General features: G+C 40.2%; 1 protein-coding gene across 2 annotated transcripts in view; it reads left to right on the top strand.

Annotated features, from left to right (window-relative positions):
- Window positions 1–22,910, top strand: part of zbtb46 (zinc finger and BTB domain containing 46) — a 129,055-nt gene that overhangs the window by 1,187 nt on the left and 104,958 nt on the right. The window lies entirely within an intron of this gene.

The following is a 22,910-nucleotide window of genomic DNA, read 5'->3' as shown; positions in this document are numbered from 1 at the left end:
ACATTCTGCATTTTTACTTTCTCAAAAAAACATCATTTAGTATGTTTTTAAGGCCATTTGAATTATGAGGACATTTGATATGTCCTCATAAACCACATTTATAGAGTAATACCAGTGTAATACCCATGTAGTTATACAAATTTGTGTCCTCATAAACCACATAAACAGGCTCACACACACACACACACACACACACACACACACACACACACACACACACACACACACACACACACACACACACACACACGTATGTATTATACAGTCGTGATTAAATTATTCCTGAAGTGAAAGTGTCCAGTAGCAAAGGCTGAGATGAAATCCCTATTATTTGAGTGGTTAGGTTGTCATCTAAACATGTCTGCCCTCATGAGGCAACCCACACCATGTAGAATAACACTGTTTTAAATAAGTTACTGATGTGTGAGGTGGACATAATTTCTGTAAAAAGTCTGAAACTTTTTAATGAGGTAAAATAAAAAAAACTGCAGCTTTAAATAAACTATAAGATACCTTAGACAAGGTGAGACGCATACAGTATGTATGCCAATTATCTAAATTAAATATTAATGAATATTAATGATTGTGTCAGGTGAGGCATTGTGTTGTTTCCACCTGGAGTCATGAATACAGACAATATACAGAGGAGCTCCAGACTATAGAGGTTATGAAGAGCAGTGTGTAGATCCTCTTTGAGTTCAGCCCGCTGGTTTATAACAATAGGCTTTATCCTCAGGGGGAAGAACCCTACATGACCGTCATCTATATGTTTCTGTGTGTGCGCTGATGAAGGGTTGATTCATATCAGAGTGTGGGGGTGTGTGATATGGACAAAAAACTATATCTCGATATTTTCTGGGATTTTCTTGATAACGATAATTAGACGATATTTTGCTGAGTGTGTTATTGCTGGTTACCTTGGTGCTGGTGATCAGCTGACTCCTAAAGTTTTTGATATTCTACATATTCTGTGTGGTAGTCAGTTCACAGCAGTGACAGAAATCATCTTTCATGAGCATTTTTACCTTCGCAATGGAGAGGAAAAACAGAAGCTGTATTTGGAGTGGCATTAGACTGTTTAATGAGCTTAGAGGTGACAAATAACCTGCAGTAATGCATAAATAATGTATTGATGTTTTAAACACAACGTTAAATACTGATATTTGAAATAATTTAAAACATGATGAAAAGATACTTTAAAATGTGAAATCAAAACCGCCAGTAGGTGGCAGCAAGTTACTGTTAATGAGTGAGTCATTGAGATTCAACCAATTAATTTACACAACTGATTCAAATAGTTAGGAACGAATCATTTGACTATCTTAAAGGATTAGTTCATCCAAAAATAGTTTTTTTTGTAATTAATGACTCACCCTAATGTCGTTCCACACCCGTAAGACCTTCGTTCAACTTCAGACACATTTTAAGATATTTTATATTTAGTCCGAGAGCGTTTCTGAGTGTATGCACACTATACTGTCCATGTCCAGAAAGGGAATAAAAACATCATCAGAGTAGTCCATATGAGACATCAGTTAGTTAGTTAGAATCTCTTGAAGCATCGGAAATACATTTTGGTCCAAAAATAACAAAAACTACGACTTTATTCAGCATTGTCTTCTCTTCCTCGTTTGTTTTCAAACCTCAAATAAAGATTCAAACGGTCATGAATCAGTGGATTGAGTCATGATTCGGATCGCGTGTCAAACTGCTGAAATCATTGGCTATCCGAATCATGAATCAATAATCTATCTTAGTCACTGAATCACAACTAATTCAACTAATTTGTTCAATAATTTGATTCATTCAGTAAGGAAACACCTCTTGTGTTGCTCAGTGACACCATTACAGTGCTGTGACTGTTTTGAACTATTCTCGTTGGCAAAATAAAGTAAAAATGTGCAATCAGTCTTTATCAGGTGATGTCACACACAACAAACTCACGTGTCTGACAAAGACCGATATGGTGTCTAAAATGTAGCCTGAGTCACTTAATATTAACCTCTTGTTAAATAAACTTGAATAAAATCAATATGAACTTTGTTGTCATGCTGATATCTAGATTCTTCCTGTGATATTTATTTAAAAAAATTAAATGATATAAATAGACTCACATACAGTGAAAGTGTGAACCCGCAATAGTCTAATCTGCAAGACTACATCACGTATTGTATGCACGTACACACATATATTACAATAATGGATATACTCAATAATGTAAGATCGCATTGCACATCGTTAAAACAACAGTTACGATATTATCGCAGACTATTTATTTTGCACACCCCTAGGTTAAAGGATATTTGGGTAAGAGGTCTGTTTCTAAAGTGTATTCTTTGGGTTAAAAGAAAGATGGAGGACCATGTGTGTTTGCATGTGTGTGTGTGTTTGTGTGTGGGCGGAAGGTTAAACACCATCTGGATAGATATGTTTGAGAGATCGTGTGTATGTGCGTGTGTAACAGTGACCAACATTTCTACTTCTCTTTCTTCACTTCTCTGCGCTCCTCAAACAGCCTCCACAAACCCAGGTCGAGGGGAAGAGATGGCCAATTAGTCTTTTGTTCTCTGATTTTGAAGGTCTTTCCACCAACTCTTTTTATCTTACCTCTCTGCACGCTTTCACATGAGGTGCAAAAGGTGCTCTGCATCTCAAAAGGATTTTTAGGTCATGGGTGCCTCTTCGTGACAGGCCCTGTCTGATTTCATATCCTCCTCGCTGATGAGAGAGCGTTTTGTGTTAAGAGGGCAGCAGTTAAAGTTTGTGTCGATCATGAATGGCTGGAACATGAGTTGCTCATGAAACAAATACGTGCACGAGAGGCAGATAGTGTAACTGTTGAGTAAAACTGACTTTGTGCAGCCTGTGATTATATGGCACAATGGTTTAAAAGGCCATCAGGGAAGAACACCCCCCACCCCCTTTACTTGTACTATATCAGTAGCAACACAACAACCACAGCCCTTTTCTAAATACCTGTTTGTCACTATCAACTGTTTATATTTAGAATACAAATTTCTTGATCATGTATTGTAGAGCGATAAAAGAGTGATTTTAAAGTCATTTGATTTACTATTTAAAGACCCCCTGTAGTGAAAATCATATGCTGTTTATATGTCTATGTGGTGGTTTCAATATGCTTTAAACAAACCATGGGAAAATTCATAAGTCAACACCATTGCTGAGTATTTTCCCCTGAAGACGTCAGTCAAAAAAAGACATTCACAAACTACCTTGTAACCAGTCACATCAATGTGTGGGTGGGCTTTAGCATATCATTAACTATGACCGCTCTAAAGCAGAGAGTCTCAAGAGAAGCCAGGTAATTTGTCCGACATTGTAGAGAGCGATTCATTAAATGCATTACCATTCTGATACACTATATTGCCAAAAGTATTGGGACATCAATCCATTTGTGAAATTTCCTCTCTACAAAATATTCCATGGTCAACTGTTAGTGGCATTATGACAAAATGGAAGCAATTGATAACAGTAACTCAGCCACGAAGTGGTAGCCCACGGAAATTCACAGTGAGGGGTCACTGAATGCTGAGGCACACAGTGCGCAGGAGTCACCAACTTTCTGCAGAGTCAATAGCTATAGACCTCCAAACTTCATTTGGCCTTCAGATTAGCGCAAGAACTTCTCCAGAACTTCTTTGAGAGCTTCATGGAGTGGTGTAAAGCACACCGCCACTGAACTCTAGAACAGTGGAGACGTGTTTTCTGGAGTGATAAATCACGCTTCTCTGTCTGACAATCTGATGGATGAGTCTGGGTTTGGCAGATGCCACTTGCTTGACTGCATTGTGCCAAGTGTAAAGTTTGGTGGATGGGGATTATGTTGTTGAGTTGTTTTTCAGGGGTCGGGCTTGGCCCCTTAGTTGCTTCTCTTAATGCTTCAGCATACCAAGGCATTTTGGACAATTTCATGCTCCTAACTTTGTGGGAACAGTTTGGGGATGGCCCCTTCCTGTTCCAACATGACTGCACACCAGTGCACAAAGCACTGGTGTGTCCATAAAGACATAGTTGAGCAAGTTTTGTGTGGATGAACTTGACTGGCCTACACAGAGTCTTGACCTCAACCTGATAGATCACCATTGGGATGAATTAGAGTGGAGACTGTGAGCCAGAGCTTCTCGACCAACATCAGTGCCTGACCTCACAGATGCACTTCTAGAAGAAGGGTCAAAAATTCCCATAAACACACTCCTAAACCTTGTAGAAAGCCTTCCCATAAGAGTTGAAGCTGTCATAACTGCAAAGGGTAGGCAACTCCATATTAAACCCTACAGATTAAGAATGGGAAGTTCATGTGCATATAAAGGTGTCCCAAAACGTTTGGCAATATAGTGTACATCGACTTGCAGAAGAGCCAGTCTGAGTGAGTGGAAGCGGGGATAATTTGCATATTCATGAATCCATGTATACTAAAGCAGAGTAGTTACATTTAAGATACTTTAATGCATGAATTAAAAAAAATCCCAGGATAAAAGTACTTTTAAATATGTCAATTTAGTGATCAAACAGATAAGATGATTGACTACAGGAGGACTTTTACCATTATTCAATCCATGGGATTTTCACATACACGTTCAAAGGTTTGGGGTCAGTTTATAAATATATACACACAGTGAGGAAAATACGTATTTGAAAACCCTGCTATTTTGCAAGTTCTCCCACTTGGAAATCATGGAGGGGTCTGAAATTGTCATCGTAGGCGCATGTCCACTGTTAGAGACATAATCTAAATTTAAAAAAAATCCAGAAATCACAATATATGATTTTTTTTACTATTTATTTGTATGATACAGCTGCAAATAAGTATTTGAATATTTGAACACCTGTCTATCAGCTAGAATTCTGACCCTCAAAGACCTGTTAGTCTGCCTTTAAAATGTCCACCTCCACTCCATTTATTATCCTAAATTAGATGCACCTGTTTGAGGTCGTTAGCTGCATAAAGACACCTGTCCACCCCATACAATCAGTAAGAATCCAACTACTAACATGGCCAAGACCAAAGAGCTGTTCAAAGACACTAGAGACAAAATTGTACACAAGTTTGCCAATGACCATTTGGATGATCCAGAGGAGTCATGGGAGAAAGTCAAGTGGTCAGATGAGACCAAAATAGAACTTTTTGGTCATAATTCCACTAAACGTGTTTGGAGGAAGAAGAATGATGAGTACCATCCCAAGAACACCATCCCTACTGTGAAGCATGGGGGTGGTAGCATCATACTTTGGGGGTGTTTTTCTGTACATGGGACAGGGTGACTGCACTGTATTAAGGGGAGGATGACCGGGGCCATGTATTGCGAGATTTTGGGGAACAACCTCATTCCCTCAGTTAGAGCATTGAAGATGGGTAGAGGCTGGGTCTTCAAACATGACAATGACCCGAAGCACACAGCCTGGATAACCAAGGAGTGGCTCTGTAAGAAGCATATCAAGGTTCTAGCGTGGCCTAAACCCAATAGAGAATCTTTGGAGGGAGTTTAAACTCAGCGGGGTGTGGAGGGAGTGTTTCTCAGTGGCAGGCCAGAAACCTGACTGAATCTAGAGAAGATCTGTGTGGAGGAGTGGGCCAAAATCCCTCCTGCAGTGTGTGCAAACCTGCTGAAAAACTACAGGAAACGTTTGACCTCTGTAATTGAAAACAAAGGCTACTTTACCAAATATTAAAATTGATTTTCTCAGGTGTTCAAATACTTATTTGCAGCTGTATCATACAAAAAAATAGTTGTAAAAAATCATACATTGTTATTTTTTGGAATTTTTTTTTTTTTAGATTATGTCTCTCACAGTGGACATGCACCTACGACAACAATTTCAGACCCTTCCATGATTTCCAAGTGGGAGAACTTGCAAAATAGCAGGATGTTCAGATACTTATTTTCGGCACTGTGTGTATATATTAGGGGTGTCCCCGACTAAGGGATTTACACATTCGAATCAGAATTTTCGAATCTCTCTATGGTCGACCGAGGCTACACTACACATTCGTAAATTAACTGTTCTCTCATAACATGCTAAAGCCGCGATCAAAACACAGAACATCACACAAATATATAAAAGAACATTTTGATAAATAAACCTAAAAAAAATACCTGCCTAGAGAGGAAAAGAACGTTTATAGAAGTGCGTTTATATGCACATTCTTAAGCCGATTGTGCCTAAAGGGGGTCGCACACCGGACTGAAGCTCAGCGCCGTGTCTCAGGTATCAAACAACAGGCAGACGTGAACATTATACGCGCAAGCTCAATTTTGAATCGACTTCTGACAGAAGAGCTGCACTATGAGTGTATCTTGTAGCACAGGGTGAAATCAGTATGTACATTCACGATTTAAGGGAAATATACATTTAATCGCCACAGACAGGCGTCGAATGCCGTCGTAGGTGTGTAAATGTGTTCTAATTATAAAGCCGCGGTGAGGCCGGTGCGAATCTCAGTGCCCTTAAAGGGAGGATAACATGTCTTTATAACACTAATATTGAGCACCCCCATATTGCCAAAATGGTATGATCCTCGTTTCATAACAACTGCGAAGATTCGACCGTGAGATAGGTGGTCGAATCCGGTCCTGCATATCGATGCATCGAATCTTCGACTATTAGGGGTCACCCCTAGTATATATGTGTGTGTGTGTGTGTGTGTGTGTGTGTGTGTGTGTGTGTGTACAGGTTCTTCTAAAAAAATTGGCATATTGTGATAAAGTTCATTATTTCCCATAATGTAATGATAAAAATTAAACTTCACCTCAACTTCACTCCAACTGAAATATTTCAGGTCTTTTATTGTTTTAATACTGATGATTTTGGCATACAGCTTATGAAAACCCAAAATTCCTATCTCAAAAAATTAGCATATCATGAAAAGGTTCTCTAAACGAGCTATTAACCTAATCATCTGAATCAACTCATTATTTCTAAACTTCCTGAGGCTTTTAAAAACTCCCAGCCTGGTTCATTACTCAAAACCGCAATCATGGGTAAGACTGCCGAGCTGACTGCTGTTCAGAAGGCCATCATTGACACCCTCAAGCGAGAGGGTAAGACACAGAAAGATATTTCTGAACGAATAGGCTGTTCCCAGAGTGCTGTATCAAGGCACCTCAGTGGCAAAAAACACTGCACAACGAGAAGAGGTGACCAGACCCTGAGGAAGATTGTGGAGAAGGACCGATTCCAGACCTTGGGGGACCTGCGGAAGCAGTGGACTGAGTCTGGAGTAGAAACATCCAGAGCTACCGTGCACAGGCGTGTGCAGGAAATGGGCTACAGGTGCCGCATTCCCCAGGTCAGCACGACCAGGCACCTGCTCACAGTGCTAAAACCACTGGTAAATGGTTTACTGACCATGGTATTACTGTGCTCAATTGGCCTGCCAACTCTCCTGACCTGAACCCCATAGAGAATCTGTGGGATATTGTGAAGAGAAAGTTGAGAGACGCAAGACCCAACACTCTGGATGAGCTTAAGGCCGCTATCGAAGCATCCTGGGCCTCCATAACACCTCAGCAGTGCCACAGGCTGATCGCCTCCATGCCACCCCGCATTGAAGCAGTCATTTCTGCAAAAGGATTCCCATCCAAATATTGAGTGCATAACTGAACATAATTATTTGAAGGTTGACTTTTTTTTGTATTAAAAACACTTTTCTTTTATTGGTCGGATGAAATATGCAAATTTTTTGAGATAGGAATTTTGGGTTTTCATGAGCTGTATGCCAAAATCATCAGTATTAAAACAATAAAAGACCTGAAATATGTCAGGTGGTGTGCAATGAATCTAAAATATATGAAAGTTTAATTTTTATCATTACATTATGGAAAATAATGAACTTTATCACAATATGCTAATTTTTTTAGAAGGACCTGTGTGTATATATATATATATATTCTCATAATTCTCTATTATATATATTCTCTATTATTCGAATAAGTTTCGGAGAGTTTTTTTCGAGTATGGGTCAGCTTGACGTGAACAGAGCGGAAGGTCCTTGTATGGGCTGTACGGGCTCTTCTCCTGGTAGGGTGCGCGTGACTAGAGCGAGAGAGGAAATGCACGCCTATAAACACTCAGCTGCAGATCCAGTCGTCCGTGAATGCTAATGTCGGTTATAGTCCGTGCCGCGCTCCACTTTATTCCTATGGGGGACATCAAACGACTTCAACGCTTCAGCACAGCATTCCGGGAAGGCAGCGCTGCATTTGAACCGATTTGAACGCAGAAATGACGGGAAGCTTCACAACATCGCTTCAGTTGCGTCGCAAAGTGGATCTCCACGGTCACTGCTGTCACAGGACTTCACCAAATCATACCAAAGAAGTGTGTTTTTGACGGAGCCGTCCCAGCGATAAAGGTTCGGTCCTGCTTTGGAAGCAGCCGGTGAGTAAAACTGCTTCAAATGTCTGTGCTGTCGGCTCGTCTCGTGAGTAAACATCAGTAAACGACACGATCGCGTGCTTCGTCATTCAAATGCGCTAACGGACTCCATTGTTGTTCTCTGTATAACGTTACACTAGTCTGACGTGCAAAACCGTTTTGCTTGCTACTGCTAATGTTTAGTCGCATACAATAGCCCATAAACCGAATCATGTCCTCATAAACTGCGAGTAAACACACACAAATGTTGACAGGCCACTAAATACAGTCCATACCACAGAGACGGACGTCCTGCTGTTGCTGTTTCTCCTGTTCAATTTATTTCAGCCTCCAAATGATTCTGGATCATATCTGTATTAGCTGAGCTCGATAGCCATGGGTTTCTCCACGCTTGAGGACGTCACCGCTTTGTGCACATTCGTCATTCTTTAGCTCTGCCCCCACAATACGCCTCCAGGCGCTCATTTTTTTCCGGAAAGACTTGGTACAGCCCATATTTATTTTATAAATATAATAAAACTAAAGACTTTTCGGAGATATGTAGGATGCAATACTACTCTATAGGTACTGAAACTGAGTGTTTCACCCCCCCTTTAATTTGTAACAACATGCGGGGAGCGCACATGAGAGTGGTTTCTGTTTCTGGAAAAAAGTTTTTGCTGGGAGACAAAAAGGGACCCCGAGTCATTTAAACCATGAGTCATTTCATAATATTAATTCTTGCTAGGTCTTACTAAGGCTTACTAGAAACCTTATAAAAAGAAACTGGTAGTTTTGTATTACTAATACATAGAGGTAATCACTCAAATGATCGAGGACACTTCTGCAGAGGAAAGGACAACTCAATTCTCTTTATAAAATTGCACAATTAAATTCGCTGGATTAACATTAGAATTATAATTTATCGTATAGTGCTACAAGCGCACGCGCACAAAACACAACATTATCAATCTTACATAAGCCAAGTGGGAGGTAAATCTGTGTTTGCATTACTAAATTTCGCTAAATATCTTTTTGACTCCGTTTTGCAGTGTGTTAGAACAGTTGTGCTCGGCTAAGCCATTAAGCCATAATCACACACTGTGTCTTATAGTCACTGAGCTGACTAGAGGCAGGATGCATCCCACAATGCATCGCCTAGAATCTCCCAAAAGTCTCATATAAAGCCATTGGGGTTGTGGGTCTTGGATAGGTAGTCAACAGGGGTCACCACCTCCTCCCTCTCTCTCCCTCCCTCCCTCCCTCTCATATCTCCCTTGCTCACTCCTGTTCTTCTGCCATTGTTTGACCCACTTTCTCTGAGTCTGAGCTGACTGCTCATAGAGACTGTATTGATTGGGATTTCTATTTGCTTCTCCCTCTCAGCATTCTTTTTCTCGGTTTTTCCTTGCTCCCCTGTGAGATGTGGTACTCATTTCTGAAGTTTTTTTTTATATATGATGAGACTTGTATCTATCTTTGTCTCTCTCTTCATCTTATGTGTTCTCCATTTAACATTGCTCTCTCTTCTTTTATATACAGTGGGTACGGAAAGTATTCAGACCCCCTTACATTTTTCACTCTGTTATATTGCAGCCATTTGCTAAAATAATTTAAGTAATTGTTTTTCTCATTAATGTACACACAGCACCCCATATTGACATAAAAACACAGAATTGTTGACATTTTTGCAGATTTATTAAAAAGGGAAAACTAAAATATCACATGGTCCTAAGTATTCAGACCCTTTGCTTGTGACACTCATATATTTAGCTCAGGTGCTGTCCATTTCTTCTGATCATCCCTGAAATGGTTCTACACATTCATTTGAGTCCAGCTGTGTTTGATTATTCTCATTGGACTTAATTGGGAAAGCCACACACCTGTCTATATAAGACCTTACAGCTCACAGTGCATGTCAGAGCAAATGAGAATCATGAGGTCAAAAGAACTGCCTGAAGATCTCAGAGACAGTATTGTGGCAAGGCACAGATCTGGCCAAGGTTACAATTTTTTTTTAGCTTTTAGCTTCCTAAGAGCACAGCAGCCTCCATAATCCTTAAATGGAAGAACTTTGGGACGGCCAGAACCCTTCCTAAAGCTGGCCGTCCGGCCAAACTGAGCTATCGGTGGGACAAGAGCCTTGGTGAGAGAGGTAAAGAAGAACCCAAAGATCACTGTGGCTGAGCTCCAGAGATGCAGTTGGGAAATGCGAGAAAGTTGTAGAAAGTCAACCATCACTGCAGCCCTCCACCAGTCAGGGCTTTATGGCAGAGTGGCCCGATGCACATTAAAGTTTGCTATAAAAAAAACACCCGAAGATTGTGAGAAATAAGATTCTCTGGTCTGATGAGACCAAGCTAGAACTTTTTGGCCTTAATTCTAAGTGGTATGTGTGGAGAAAAATATTGCCTGCCTAATACAGTCCCAGCAGTGAAGCTTGGTGGTGGCAGCATCATGCTGTGGGGGTGTTTTTCAGTTGCAGGGACAGGACGACTGGTTGCAATCAAGGGAAAGATGAATGCGTCCAAGTACAGGGATATCCTGGACGAAAACCTTCGCCAGAGGGCTCAAGGCCTCAGACTGGGACGAAGGTTCACCTTCCAACAAGACAATGACCCTAAGCACACAGCTAAAATAATGAAGGAGTGACTTCACAACAACTCCATGACTGTTCTTGAATGGCCAAGCCAGAGCCCTGACTTAAACCCAATTAAGCATCTCTGGAAAAACCTGAAAATGGCTGTCCACCAACATTTACCATCCAACCTGAGAGAACTGGAGGGGATCTGCAATGAGGAATGGCAAAGGATCCCCAAATCCAGGTGTGAAAAACTTGTTGCATCTTTCCCAAAAAGACTCATGGCTGTATTAGATCAAAAGGGTGCTTCTACTAATTACTGAATACTTAGGACCATGTGATTTTCTGTTAATATGGGGTGCTGTGTGTACATTAATGAAAAAAAATAACTTAAATGATTTTAGCAAATGGCTGCAATATAACAATGAGTGAAACATTTAAGGGGGTCTGAATACTTTCCGTATCCACTGTATTTTTTTTATGTGTTCTGTGTAAATTGGGTTCAAAATTTTGGGTCTATTTTTGGTAGGGGTGTAACGATACCCTCGTGTCACGATTCGATATGTATCTCGATACTGAACTCACGATACGATATGTATCCCGATATTTTACATTTACATTTAATCATTTAGCAGACGCTTTTATCCAAAGCGACTTACAAAAAAGGGGAGAGCAATAGAAGCAACTAAACAAACAAGGCCAACAACCTGTAAGATCTGTAAGAAATCTCAATTTATTAGCACAGTACACAATTATTATTTATATATATATATATATATTAATATGTTTTTTTAAATATTTTTTAATGTTTGCGCTCTCACTTTGAGGAGCGCTGTTCCGGCAGCGCGCACTTCAGATGATCAATGCAATATGATGATATATTCATCATATAAAGCCATTGGGTTTCTTCAGAAGACTTGAAGACTTCAAAAGATTTGGATTAGACTAATTGATTAGTAATTTTTATGATGCCTTTTTGGCATTTTTCCATCTTTTAAGTTTGAGAGGAATGGACTTTTAAGATGGAGGAATAGAAATCCCTCAGGTTTCATAAAGAATGTCTTTATTTGTGTTTGGAAGTTAAATTAAAATGACATGATGGTGAGTAGCTACATGACATAATTTATATTTGTTGTAGCCTATATTTGTTAATTTGTGTTTGGGTGAATTATATCTTATAAATATGCCTACTACAACAAGTTGAGCCTTGGATAAAACAGCTATATATCACGAATCTTATCGTTTCCATCAACGATACATATCGTCACATTTTCACATCGCGATATATCGTTTAACAATATATTGTTACACCCCTAATTTTTGGTAGAAACTGGATGAACAACTTTCTCATTCTTGTTTTTTCTCATTCTTAGAAGAATAAATTAATTTTCAACATCATTCTTCAGAGTTTCATGTGATCCTTCAGAAATAATTTCATAGCCAAGTGTAATTCCCCCCTTTTGTTATATACTATATCGTCTTTTAACAAGCTCATGGATGTTTTTCTTAGGGGAGAGAGAGAGGAGTGGGAATGAGTTGAGGTGAGAGAAGAAATGAAAAACTAAATTAATGGAGCTGGTCAGGCGAGAAAGGGAGGGATGGATAGTGGAACTGGGATATGGAGCGATGGGGGAGGAGTGACCAAATGAGGGAGTGTTTGCCTCTTCATCAGCACGAGTTTGCTGAGAGGACAAGACAAAGACATGTTCTTCTATTTGTGTGTATGCATGTTGATGTTTGGGTGAGAGTGTGGTGTATTGTGTCTTTAGATCTTTCAATGCGCCGGTTCATTCGTAAGGTTAGGGAATTGAACAAAACCCCTAATCTTTGGTGCGTAACTGGTTTCACACTATGTTCTACAGACATGAATGATACTACTGCAATTTTTCAAGAGAACCTTAACCTGTCATATAATAAAATGGGTGAACATTTCTTAAAGCGTCATCCCAAATGATGTACAGTACTATAGACTGCATCTACCCTGTGTAGTTTGGCATAGAACATATTAATTTTAGAAGAGTATTGCCATAAGAATTACACCAAAAGCTCCTTAGATCTTCCAACATCTGTCATTTATAATATTCTGCACTATGCCTGCCCATTCTGTGCTTTTTTTATGTTACAACGCAATTCCACAAGTTTCCCCTCAAAATAAACACAGAAAATATGAACAGCCTCTAGATTATGTCCACGCCTGCTTTTATCATTATTTTGGCATGCGAGCACTTTTTGTGTGTTGACGATGCTGAAACTCTTCTTGTGTGTCTTGATCAGCAGCCCTACCCTTCAATTATGTTCTTTCCCTCCCTCAGTTTCTCTCTATCGCTGTTCCCCCCTTTACTCCTCCTTTTCTGACTTCACTTTTTCTTTGTAGCCGCAAAACAGGCCGGACGGATAGAGCATCCCACGCCTTCCCATGATGCCTCTCCCTTTGCGTCCTTTAACCCATTCCATCCTGTGGGAGTGTGAAAATTATTAGGGTGGGTCTTCTTGCACAAGACATGGGGCTTAAATCTCTCATCATAACAAAACACACATACACACAACGCAGCTGGATTCTCTGTTTGACCCCCCCTAAAGTGTGTAATCTGTCACGCTGACACTTTCATTCTGGATCTTTTCTTCATTAGCTTCTCTTTTATTCTCACAAACAGCCACATAAAGTCACAGGAGACACATCTGAAACGCATGTTATTACCAGGTGGAGACAGTAATGCCTCTCGGCTGACCACTTGTGATTGGATCCCTGAAAACACATCTTAATAGGGCTGTCACTTTTTATTCGATATTTGAATATGCATTCGAACATGATGTGAAATATCCATTATCGAACTATAAATAAACTATCCGGTTTTTAAAGTAAAATGTGGCACATTTTTTAAAAGTCTATAGGTGCGTTTACATGGAGCACTGTAATCGTTTTAAAAGTCCAATTCGAATGAAAATGCTCCATATAAACACTTCAATCAGAATAAAAATACCCAAACCGAATGAAATTGTAATCGGTTTGAGGGGTGGGATAAACCTTTTCATGAACCGATCAAATGAAACATTTCACCATGTGAACGACCTGACTCGATTACTTTTCAGTGTGCGTCCTTATATGACGTGATATAGCGTGCTCCTCCACAATTGAAGAGCACGCGCCGCACACACACCAGACAAGAGAGGAAAGTTCAGGGGGCTTGTAGATATTTGAATATATTCGAATACATTTGCTTGATATTTGATATATATTTGAATTTGTTTTTTCTCAAAAATGACAGCCCTACATCTTAATACATATTGCATTTCATTTTTAACGTTTGCGATGCATATTGTTGCACTTTGTTCCACGATACAGCATGGCACAATGTTACCAGGGATGTAAAAAACTTGTGACATTGCCGGTATTACCAAAAAAAACAGCAATACCCATAATACCAAAATCTATCAAAAAAGTGTATACAGGGGGTACTGAGGGGGTACTGGGGTACTAATCACCTTTGAATGCTCTCTAACCATCACATGTAGGCCCATTTTGTGTATAGGGAGAGGTGACACTGACCGCACATTTTACAACATATTTGTCCATTACGCTCAGGATCTGTTGCACACCATACACGCCATCATCTTGTCTGTCAACTCTCCTTTACTCTTGTTACATGATAAGTGAAATCTGACTCTGCTGCAGCTCATGCTGTATAGAGAGGAGCAAACGCTTACAGCTTACAGAACTAAATGATTTTGATTTTCATGAAAAGGTGAAAAGATTTTCATGAAAAAGAATCAAGTAATGTAATCAAACCAAACAGCGGTAACAAAGACAAGCTTAAAGGCCCCGATATACTCACTAAAATAATTTTCGAAAAACGTGACTTGGAGGACTGTTAGTGAACATATGACGCCGCCCACACTGCGGAGGGCGTCGTTTAGATGAATATGTATATGTGAGGTGCGCTTTCCTTTTAAAGGTTACATAACACATACAATTTCTGCCAGTCTCATGTTAATCTTGAGTACCTATAGAGTAGTACTTCATCCTTTATATCTCTGAAGAGTCTTTAGTTTTATCATATTTATAAAACACAAATACGCTGTCCCGATTATTTCCGAAAACAGCCAAACTCGTGCAGGCGTGCACTGGGCGGAGCAAAAGAGAGCATGCACACGCACACACACGCGCACACACACATACATCATGGCATTATAAAGGCCTAACTCTCAAAAAAACTTCCAAAACTTGTTTGAATCCTGAAGGAGTGTAGTCTAGAAATCTAGATGCACCCTAGCGGCAGTAAATCTATTTTGCAGCCAGGGTAGGCTAGCAACTCCGTTGGCTTCTGAGCTGTAAAAAACAAACTCTGGTCAGGCCAATAACATTGTGTATAGTCAGTGGGGCGGACTTAACATGATGGCAGAGTTGCGTGCTGCTTGTAAACAAAGAAGCTGGCGAACAGCGGACTTTCGAATCGGCTTTGTCCGTGACTCTGGAAGACTTGCAGTTAAGCTTTTCTTTGAGAAAAGAACAAAGAACGCCACTGAAGTCATTCTTAAGAAAGGAAGATGTGTTCAACGTTTTGCCGACCAGATATGGCAAAAGTTGTGAATATCAACTAGGGCTGAAACGATTAGTTGACATTTTTGACAACATCGACAATAAAAAATTGTTGACAAATATCTTTGTTGTCGAGTAGTCGTTTAATCTCATGTGACCTAATGTAAGGGCCTGCTATATCACGATTTGACCGTTATGGCACTGTGGCGCTAGAGTGTAATGCTTACAAATGCTATTGCGGTAGAAGAAAACAGCACATATTATGACAGAGTGCAAACAAATCCGATCTGGCAAATGTGGGAAAGTTTCACAAAACTTTGAACCAAGAATGTTGTCATGTGCAATACATGCAAGGGGCAACTTGCTTTTAATGGGAGCACGACGTGCATGTTGCAGCACTTAAAGATGAAACATCCCAGCACAAGAGGAGCCGGTGAGAGCAGAGTTCTCCAGCTGAAGCTAATTGATTAGTGGAAAATGTCTTTATTGGAGAAGGCAATAGTACTAATAATGGTAATAATATTAAAGGTCCTGTTCTTCGCGATTCCATCTTTCAAACTTTAGTTAGTGTGAAATGTTGCTGTTAGAGCATAAATAATACCTGTAAAATTATAAAGCTCAAAGTTCAATGCCAAGCGAGATTAACAGAAGTTCCCTTTCAAAGCCTACAGCGAACGGCCGGTTTGGACTACACCCCTGCACTTCCTTCAGGAATGACGTCACTAGAACCGTTTGTTAACTAACCCTCCGCCCACAAGAACACGCAAAACAGGGGGCGTGGTCTTGTTGCTCTCCCATTTGGAGAAGAGCACATTCAGCGCTTGCATCTCCCCGTTATGGTAAGAGGCGGGACCTTTCCGGGCAAAGTGCGCTAAGCTGCTGTCCAATCACAACACGGGAAGCGCTGGCCCAATCAGAACTCGTTACGTGTTTCTGAAGGAGGGACTTCATAGAACAAGGAAATCATCAGGCCGTTTTTAGGACAGAGGAAACAGCGCTGTACAGATAAGTAAATTGTGAAAAAAGTGTGAAAAATACAGTTTTTTTACACGTGAAACATGAACTCATGTTATATTGCACATTGTTAACATAATCAAAGCTTCGAAAACACGCGAAGAATGGGACCTTTAACAATAATGATTAAAGTATAATGTGTAATGTGATTTATTTTGGATAGAATAAAGCTTGATCGAGTTTAGGAGTCCTTATTAACACTATTAGGTATTATAGTCTTATCACTTGCCTGTATTTTGTTCCATATGCATGAAGACTTAAAAAAGGAGATAGAATCATTCATGTCAGTTACTGTTTCATGCTGTTAATTAAAAGGTGAATGAGAATATGTCAGCTCAATTGTCATGTAAAAAAGATTGTAATCCGTTTAAGCAGCACCTATTATTGATCACTTTTTTCGCCAGAGGAATTGCAGCTGATTATTGATTTTTTATTTTTCAACTGGAAGAGAACAGAATATTTAAACAATGCGTAGAAAGCATTTGTGTGTGATTTGAGTTGGACAGAAATCTGAGAACTTAAAGAGAATGAACTGTTTAGTTGGTTTAAAGTTCATTAAAACAACCATTTCAAAAAGCTAAAGTTTTTTTCTTTTTTATAATATAGTAAGAATATATATACCGCAATGTTTTACCTAATTGAATAATCGCTCAAAACGTACTGATTAGTCCTCTACGGCGATGGCAATAATCGATGATTAGTCGATTAATCGTTCTAATAATTGGTAGATTAGTAGATTATCAAAATAATTATTTGTTGCAGCCCTACACAACTATCAATCGAGCTCAGCTGTCAATCATGACGTCACACCCCTGTTTTTATAGCATCAAATAACTAACCAAAACTACATTTATTTTAAAAACGAACACTTGAAATTTAAATCATCGTAATGATAACTGCCTAAAATGACATAAACTAACTTTTTTTTTTTGGGGGGGGGGGGGGGATATTTGAAGTGGAATTTGATTGTTTAGTTTGCCTCGCATCCATTATAAAACACAGGGGTGCGGCTATGCTGGGACTGGCCACCTGGGGGCGATCGAGGCGCGAAAGCTTCAGTTTCTGAGAGGAGTACTGCAGGCTTGGCGCCAACAGTAAGCATTTTTTTTAATAAAGCATAAGAAGAGCATCTGTTCGTAGAAACGAAGTTTGTACGAGGTCTGCAATTCGGCACTCTAGTAAAGCCACGTCTAGTTTATTTATATAGCACTTTAGACAACAGATTCCTTAAAATCAAGCAGCTTTACTGTATTAAACATGAAAACCAGTGTCAGTGTCTCATTTCACAGTGTTCATGTCACCATGACCTCGACTGACTCTATGGAAGAAATAAAGCTTAAAAGATTTTAATGTGAAAGAAGGCGGAGCCTCTGCGCACACCAACCTATTGCATAACCGCCACAGATCAATGGTAGTACAAAGGTGTTTACCAGCAAACTTTTTCCTAGGTGAACTCCAAATGAAGTTAGTTTCGGCCTGATTTTGTTCAATTCGGTCTTCGGTTTCGATTGAAGTATATCAAGGCCTTAATTGTCAGTATTATATATGCCACTATTATAAGTGCGTGCTGCAGTTTTGTAATCTCTCGCGGGTTGGCTGTCAATGTTTTTTTTAATCATTTATCAGCTGGAAGAATTTGTTTTGAAAGTGATTCCAGTAATATCGTTCCTCTGTGTCGTTATCGTTATAGATGTGGTGTGGACTCCCTATTCTCATAGAATTAGAATGATTATTAAAACTTCATAGATACCATAATAGTGTTCATCCGAAGTGTTTAACAGCCCTTTAGAGTTTTGTTCACATCCCCGATCAGCAGCACTGAGTATGAGCAATAATCTTAGTGATTCTTCTGTTAGGCAACACCACTAATCACGTCCTCAAACTCAGTATGTCAGCAACTCTCACACACATTCATGGCCTAAGAACGGTCACTCCCGGCTCCATGTATCTGCCCTTCTGACACACATCATCCTCCACCAAGCACATACCCACATACAGCATCTGCACATGCCCCTACCCTTTCAACCCACGCTGTGTGCTCTCTCTTTTTCTCTTTCTTCCTCTCATGTTAGTAAGCTGCTTAAACACCTACCAGCAATGACATCACAGGCTCTGCCAGCTACTTTCCAATACACATCCCTCAGTGCGGGAGGGAGGAAGAAAAGGACCAAGATACAAAAAGCGAGAGTGGTTATCGGTTCTTTTTGCACTTGTGTGTTTTCTTCTCGTCCTTTCTCTTGTGGCAGAGGCTGGGGGCCTGTCCTCTCACATTAACCGCTGTTCAGACACACAGAGGCCTCCACCTCGCTAGTGTGGAAACGGGCCGTCAGCCTCTGAGACGATTATGAGAAAAAAATGTTTAAAAAAAAACAATTCTCCCCAATAGATGAACAGCTTGAGAAGAGGAGTAAGCTGTGGGGGAGTGAAAGTGGAGGAAGAAGAGGGAAAAAAAGAAAAATCATATTTCATCATTAAATATAAAGAAACATGGCATTACATTTTTTGAAAATAACCCTTTTTTATAAACACCATTTATTTTCATAACCCGCCCTGTAATATTCTCATTACTGTAATACAAAAAAATATATTATTTGACTTCATGGTAGGATTGTATTACAGTACTTTTTACTGTATTACAGTAAAACTGTAATACAGTAATAAGAACATCCTTGAGATGTACTGGTAAATAATAAAACACTGTAAACATCGGGACACATTCAAACTCTGGGGTGAAGAATTATCTAGACTTGTTTTGTGAGATTCACTCATACAGGGAAAGAAAATGACGAAAGCTTGACACAACAGGGGAGGCAGTGGCTTTCACATTTTAACAGCTCCATCATGTCACAAGGGTGTTTCCCTGTAAATTACATGTTCTTGTGGGGAAAAACACAAATTTTCACAAAAATGTTTTACTCAGTTCCTCTTGTGCTTTACCCCTTAATGGTTTTCTACATGAAACCACACTGCAAAATCTTCAAAAAACTCCTGGAACTCCAGAATTCGCTTTGGGGTAAAAAGGAAAAAGTACATGAAACTACGCTGTGTTAACCCTGGAATGCATTTGTATTGTCTAAAGAAAGAATACACAATGCATTGATTTCCTGAGTAACACACTCATACGGTCGTGTATAATGCATTGTAGTTCCCATGCAGCCCAGAGCTAATGACCTGAGCACCCTCATGTCCGAGCGCTGCCCCTTCCCTGCGAGGTCAGGGGTAATTTGTTCTGGTGTGGGAGTGTGTCATGGCCCCTAAAGGTCAGGTAAGGTCAAATTAAATGGCTTGCTGCTCCGTTAAAGCAGGAGGCATTAACCCTTTCCTCCCCCACATTCAACACACGCAGCTCTACAAGATCTTCAAACCACTTGTGAGGGTGTAAAGGTTGAGATTGCTGTAAAGAGCAACATGGATGTTTGTAATTATATGTATTCATTCAGTAATTAGATCTGTTAAAGGGTTAGTTCACCAAAAAATGTCATTAATTACTCACCCTCATGTCATTCCAAATCTGTAAGACTTTTGATCATCTTCAGAACACAAATGAAGATCTTTTTGATGAAATCTGAGACTTTTCTGTCCCTCCATTGACAGCTACACAACTGACACTTTGACTCTTCAAAAAGTTCATGAAGAGATCATAAAAATAACTAATCAATACAATTTGAGTGGTGTAGCAAAGTTCGAAGATAAGGGCATTGAAAAGAACATTTAAAAGACTTTAATGAAATAAATAAAATGAAAGTCCCCTCATGGAAGACTGCCCGTACACATAATAAAACATAAACAAAACCATAACATATAGTCCAGGCCTGGTCCTCTCTCGCTCCTCCCACATCTCTCGCTCGTCTACTTAAGCGGTTTAGTGTCCAAATTTTCTGAAGTGACACAATCACTTTATATTATGAACAGATTAAATTTAGGCTTTTATTCACACAAACGTTCATCAACTCACACAGTGGTGGTAAATGAAAGATCAAGCATGTTCACTTGATGTGTGAGAACCAATGTCACGCAGCACGTTTGAGCTTCTGCAGGAACCAATGAGGTTCATTCTCGTGTTACGCAGCACGTTTGAGCTTCTGCAGGAACCAATGAGGTTCATTCTCGTGTTACGCAGCACGTTTGAGCTTCTGCAGGAACCAATGAGGTTCATTCTCGTGTTACGCAGCACGTTTGAGCTTCTGCAAGAACCAATGACGTTCATTCTCGTGTCACGCAGCACGTTTGAGCTTCTGCAAGAACCAATGAGGTTCATTCTCGTGTCACGCAGCACGTTTGAGCTTCTGCAAGAACCAATGAGGTTCATTCTCGTGTCACGCAGCACGTTTGAGCTTCTGCAAAAACCAATGAGGTTCATTCTCGTGTTACACAGCACGTATGAGCTTCCACAAGAACCAATGAGGTTCATTCTTGTGTTACGCAGCACGTTTTAGCTTCTGCAAGAACCAATGATGTTCATTCTCGTGTTACGCAGCACGTTTGAGCTTCCAGAAGAACCAATGAGGTTCATTCTTGTGTCACGCAGCACGTTTGAGCTTCCGCAAGAACCAATGTGGTTCATTCTTGTGTTACGCAGCACGTTTTAGCTTCTGCAAGAACCAATGATGTTCATTCTAGTGTTACGCAGCACATTTGAGCTTCCTCAAGAACCAATGAGGTTCATTCTCGTGTTACGCAGCACGTTTAAGCTTCAGCAAGAACCAATGATGTTCATTCTGGTGTTACGCAGCACGTTTGAGCTTCCGCAAGAACCAATGATGTTCATTCTCGTGTTACGCAGCACGTTTGAGCTTCCGCAAGAACCAATGATGTTCATTCTCGTGTTTCGCAGCACGTTTGAGCTTCCGCAAGAACCAATGATGTTCATTCTCGTGTTACGCAGCACGTTTGAGCTTCTGCAAGAACCAATGATGTTCATTCTCGTGTTACGCAGCACGTTTGAGCTTCCGCAAGAACCAATGATGTTCATTCTCGTGTTACGCAGCACGTTTGAGCTTCCGCAAGAACCAATGTGGTTCATTCTTGTGTTACGCAGCACGTTTTAGCTTCTGCAAGAACCAATGATGTTCATTCTAGTGTTACGCAGCACATTTGAGCTTCCTCAAGAACCAATGAGGTTCATTCTCGTGTTACGCAGCACGTTTAAGCTTCAGCAAGAACCAATGATGTTCATTCTGGTGTTACGCAGCACGTTTGAGCTTCCGCAAGAACCAATGATGTTCATTCTCGTGTTACGCAGCACGTTTGAGCTTCCGCAAGAACCAATGAGGTTCATTCTCGTGTTACGCAGCACGTTTAAGCTTCAGCAAGAACCAATGAGGTTTGTTCTCGCACATCAAGCAGGTTTGCTTTGGTACAGGTTTACCGTATAATATATATGATTTATTATACATAATGATTTCCCAGATTTAAGAAATTGGCAAAGGGTGTAAGGGAGGGTTTTAGTATTTCAAAAGAGAAAAAAAGAGAAAGTAATGTATTGGAAGCTTTGTGTGTTGCCTGACATCATTAAAACAAGCAATACGGTGTTCCAACATGAGAGCTGTATCAGGAGGGTGACCTCTGCTATAAGATGGTTTGGCTTCGGGGTCGTTTTCTACTCTAATACTCCCCCCTGCAAGTACAGAGCGAGTAAATGAGATATAAGGTGAGAAGAGAGACATCTACAAGGGTTAAGGAACATTGGTCTGGTTAGCTTTCGTTTTTATGTTTCAAAAACACTGACACTGAACGAGAGAAAGGGAAAGAAAAGATAGGAGCTTGTTAAAACTAAACAGGAGACGAGCCTTCAGTCTATGTGCTTGTAAGCTGGGGAAGGTCACCTCTGACTGCAAAGAGCTGAGCAGAAATGAAGCAAGGGAGCAGGAGAGAGAGAGGGCCTTGAGTGATTTCTTAGACGGGCAAGGGCAGAGGCGGTGGGCAGCAAGGGGGGTGGTTAGTGATGGTCAGCCAAGGCCATTCGGTGCTACAAAAGAAATGAGAGAAGAGGAAATGGAGTGGGTGGAGTGGGAAGAGAGAGGAGAGAAGCCCGAGTTCAGCCCAGCTCACAGCACAGTCCGTCTCTACATAAAGGGCTCTAACTGCAGTAAAAACCTTGAGTCTAGGCCAGTTAGCACACTTGGTTCAATTGTCTGGTCTGAACCCTTCGATTCCACCCAGGGATGGGCATTTTTGTCAATTTTTCATTTCGATCATCAATAGTTTTCAAAAAACGAGTACTTGGGGGGCGGGGCATGTCTGTCATGGAGATAATGAAAATACTGTTTAGAAAAAATTACTTCTAGATTATGATGCATCAATGTTTTAGAAACATATAAAAACAAAATTACCATCTCAAATAACCTAGTCAATAATATCAGGAATTTCATTTGAGCTGAAATGTGAGAATAAACACCACCT

This window comes from Pseudorasbora parva, chromosome 6, assembly GCF_024679245.1.
Source record: "Pseudorasbora parva isolate DD20220531a chromosome 6, ASM2467924v1, whole genome shotgun sequence".
Taxonomy (NCBI): Eukaryota; Metazoa; Chordata; class Actinopteri; order Cypriniformes; family Gobionidae; genus Pseudorasbora; species Pseudorasbora parva.
This window is presented reverse-complemented; position numbering and strand designations above follow the sequence as displayed.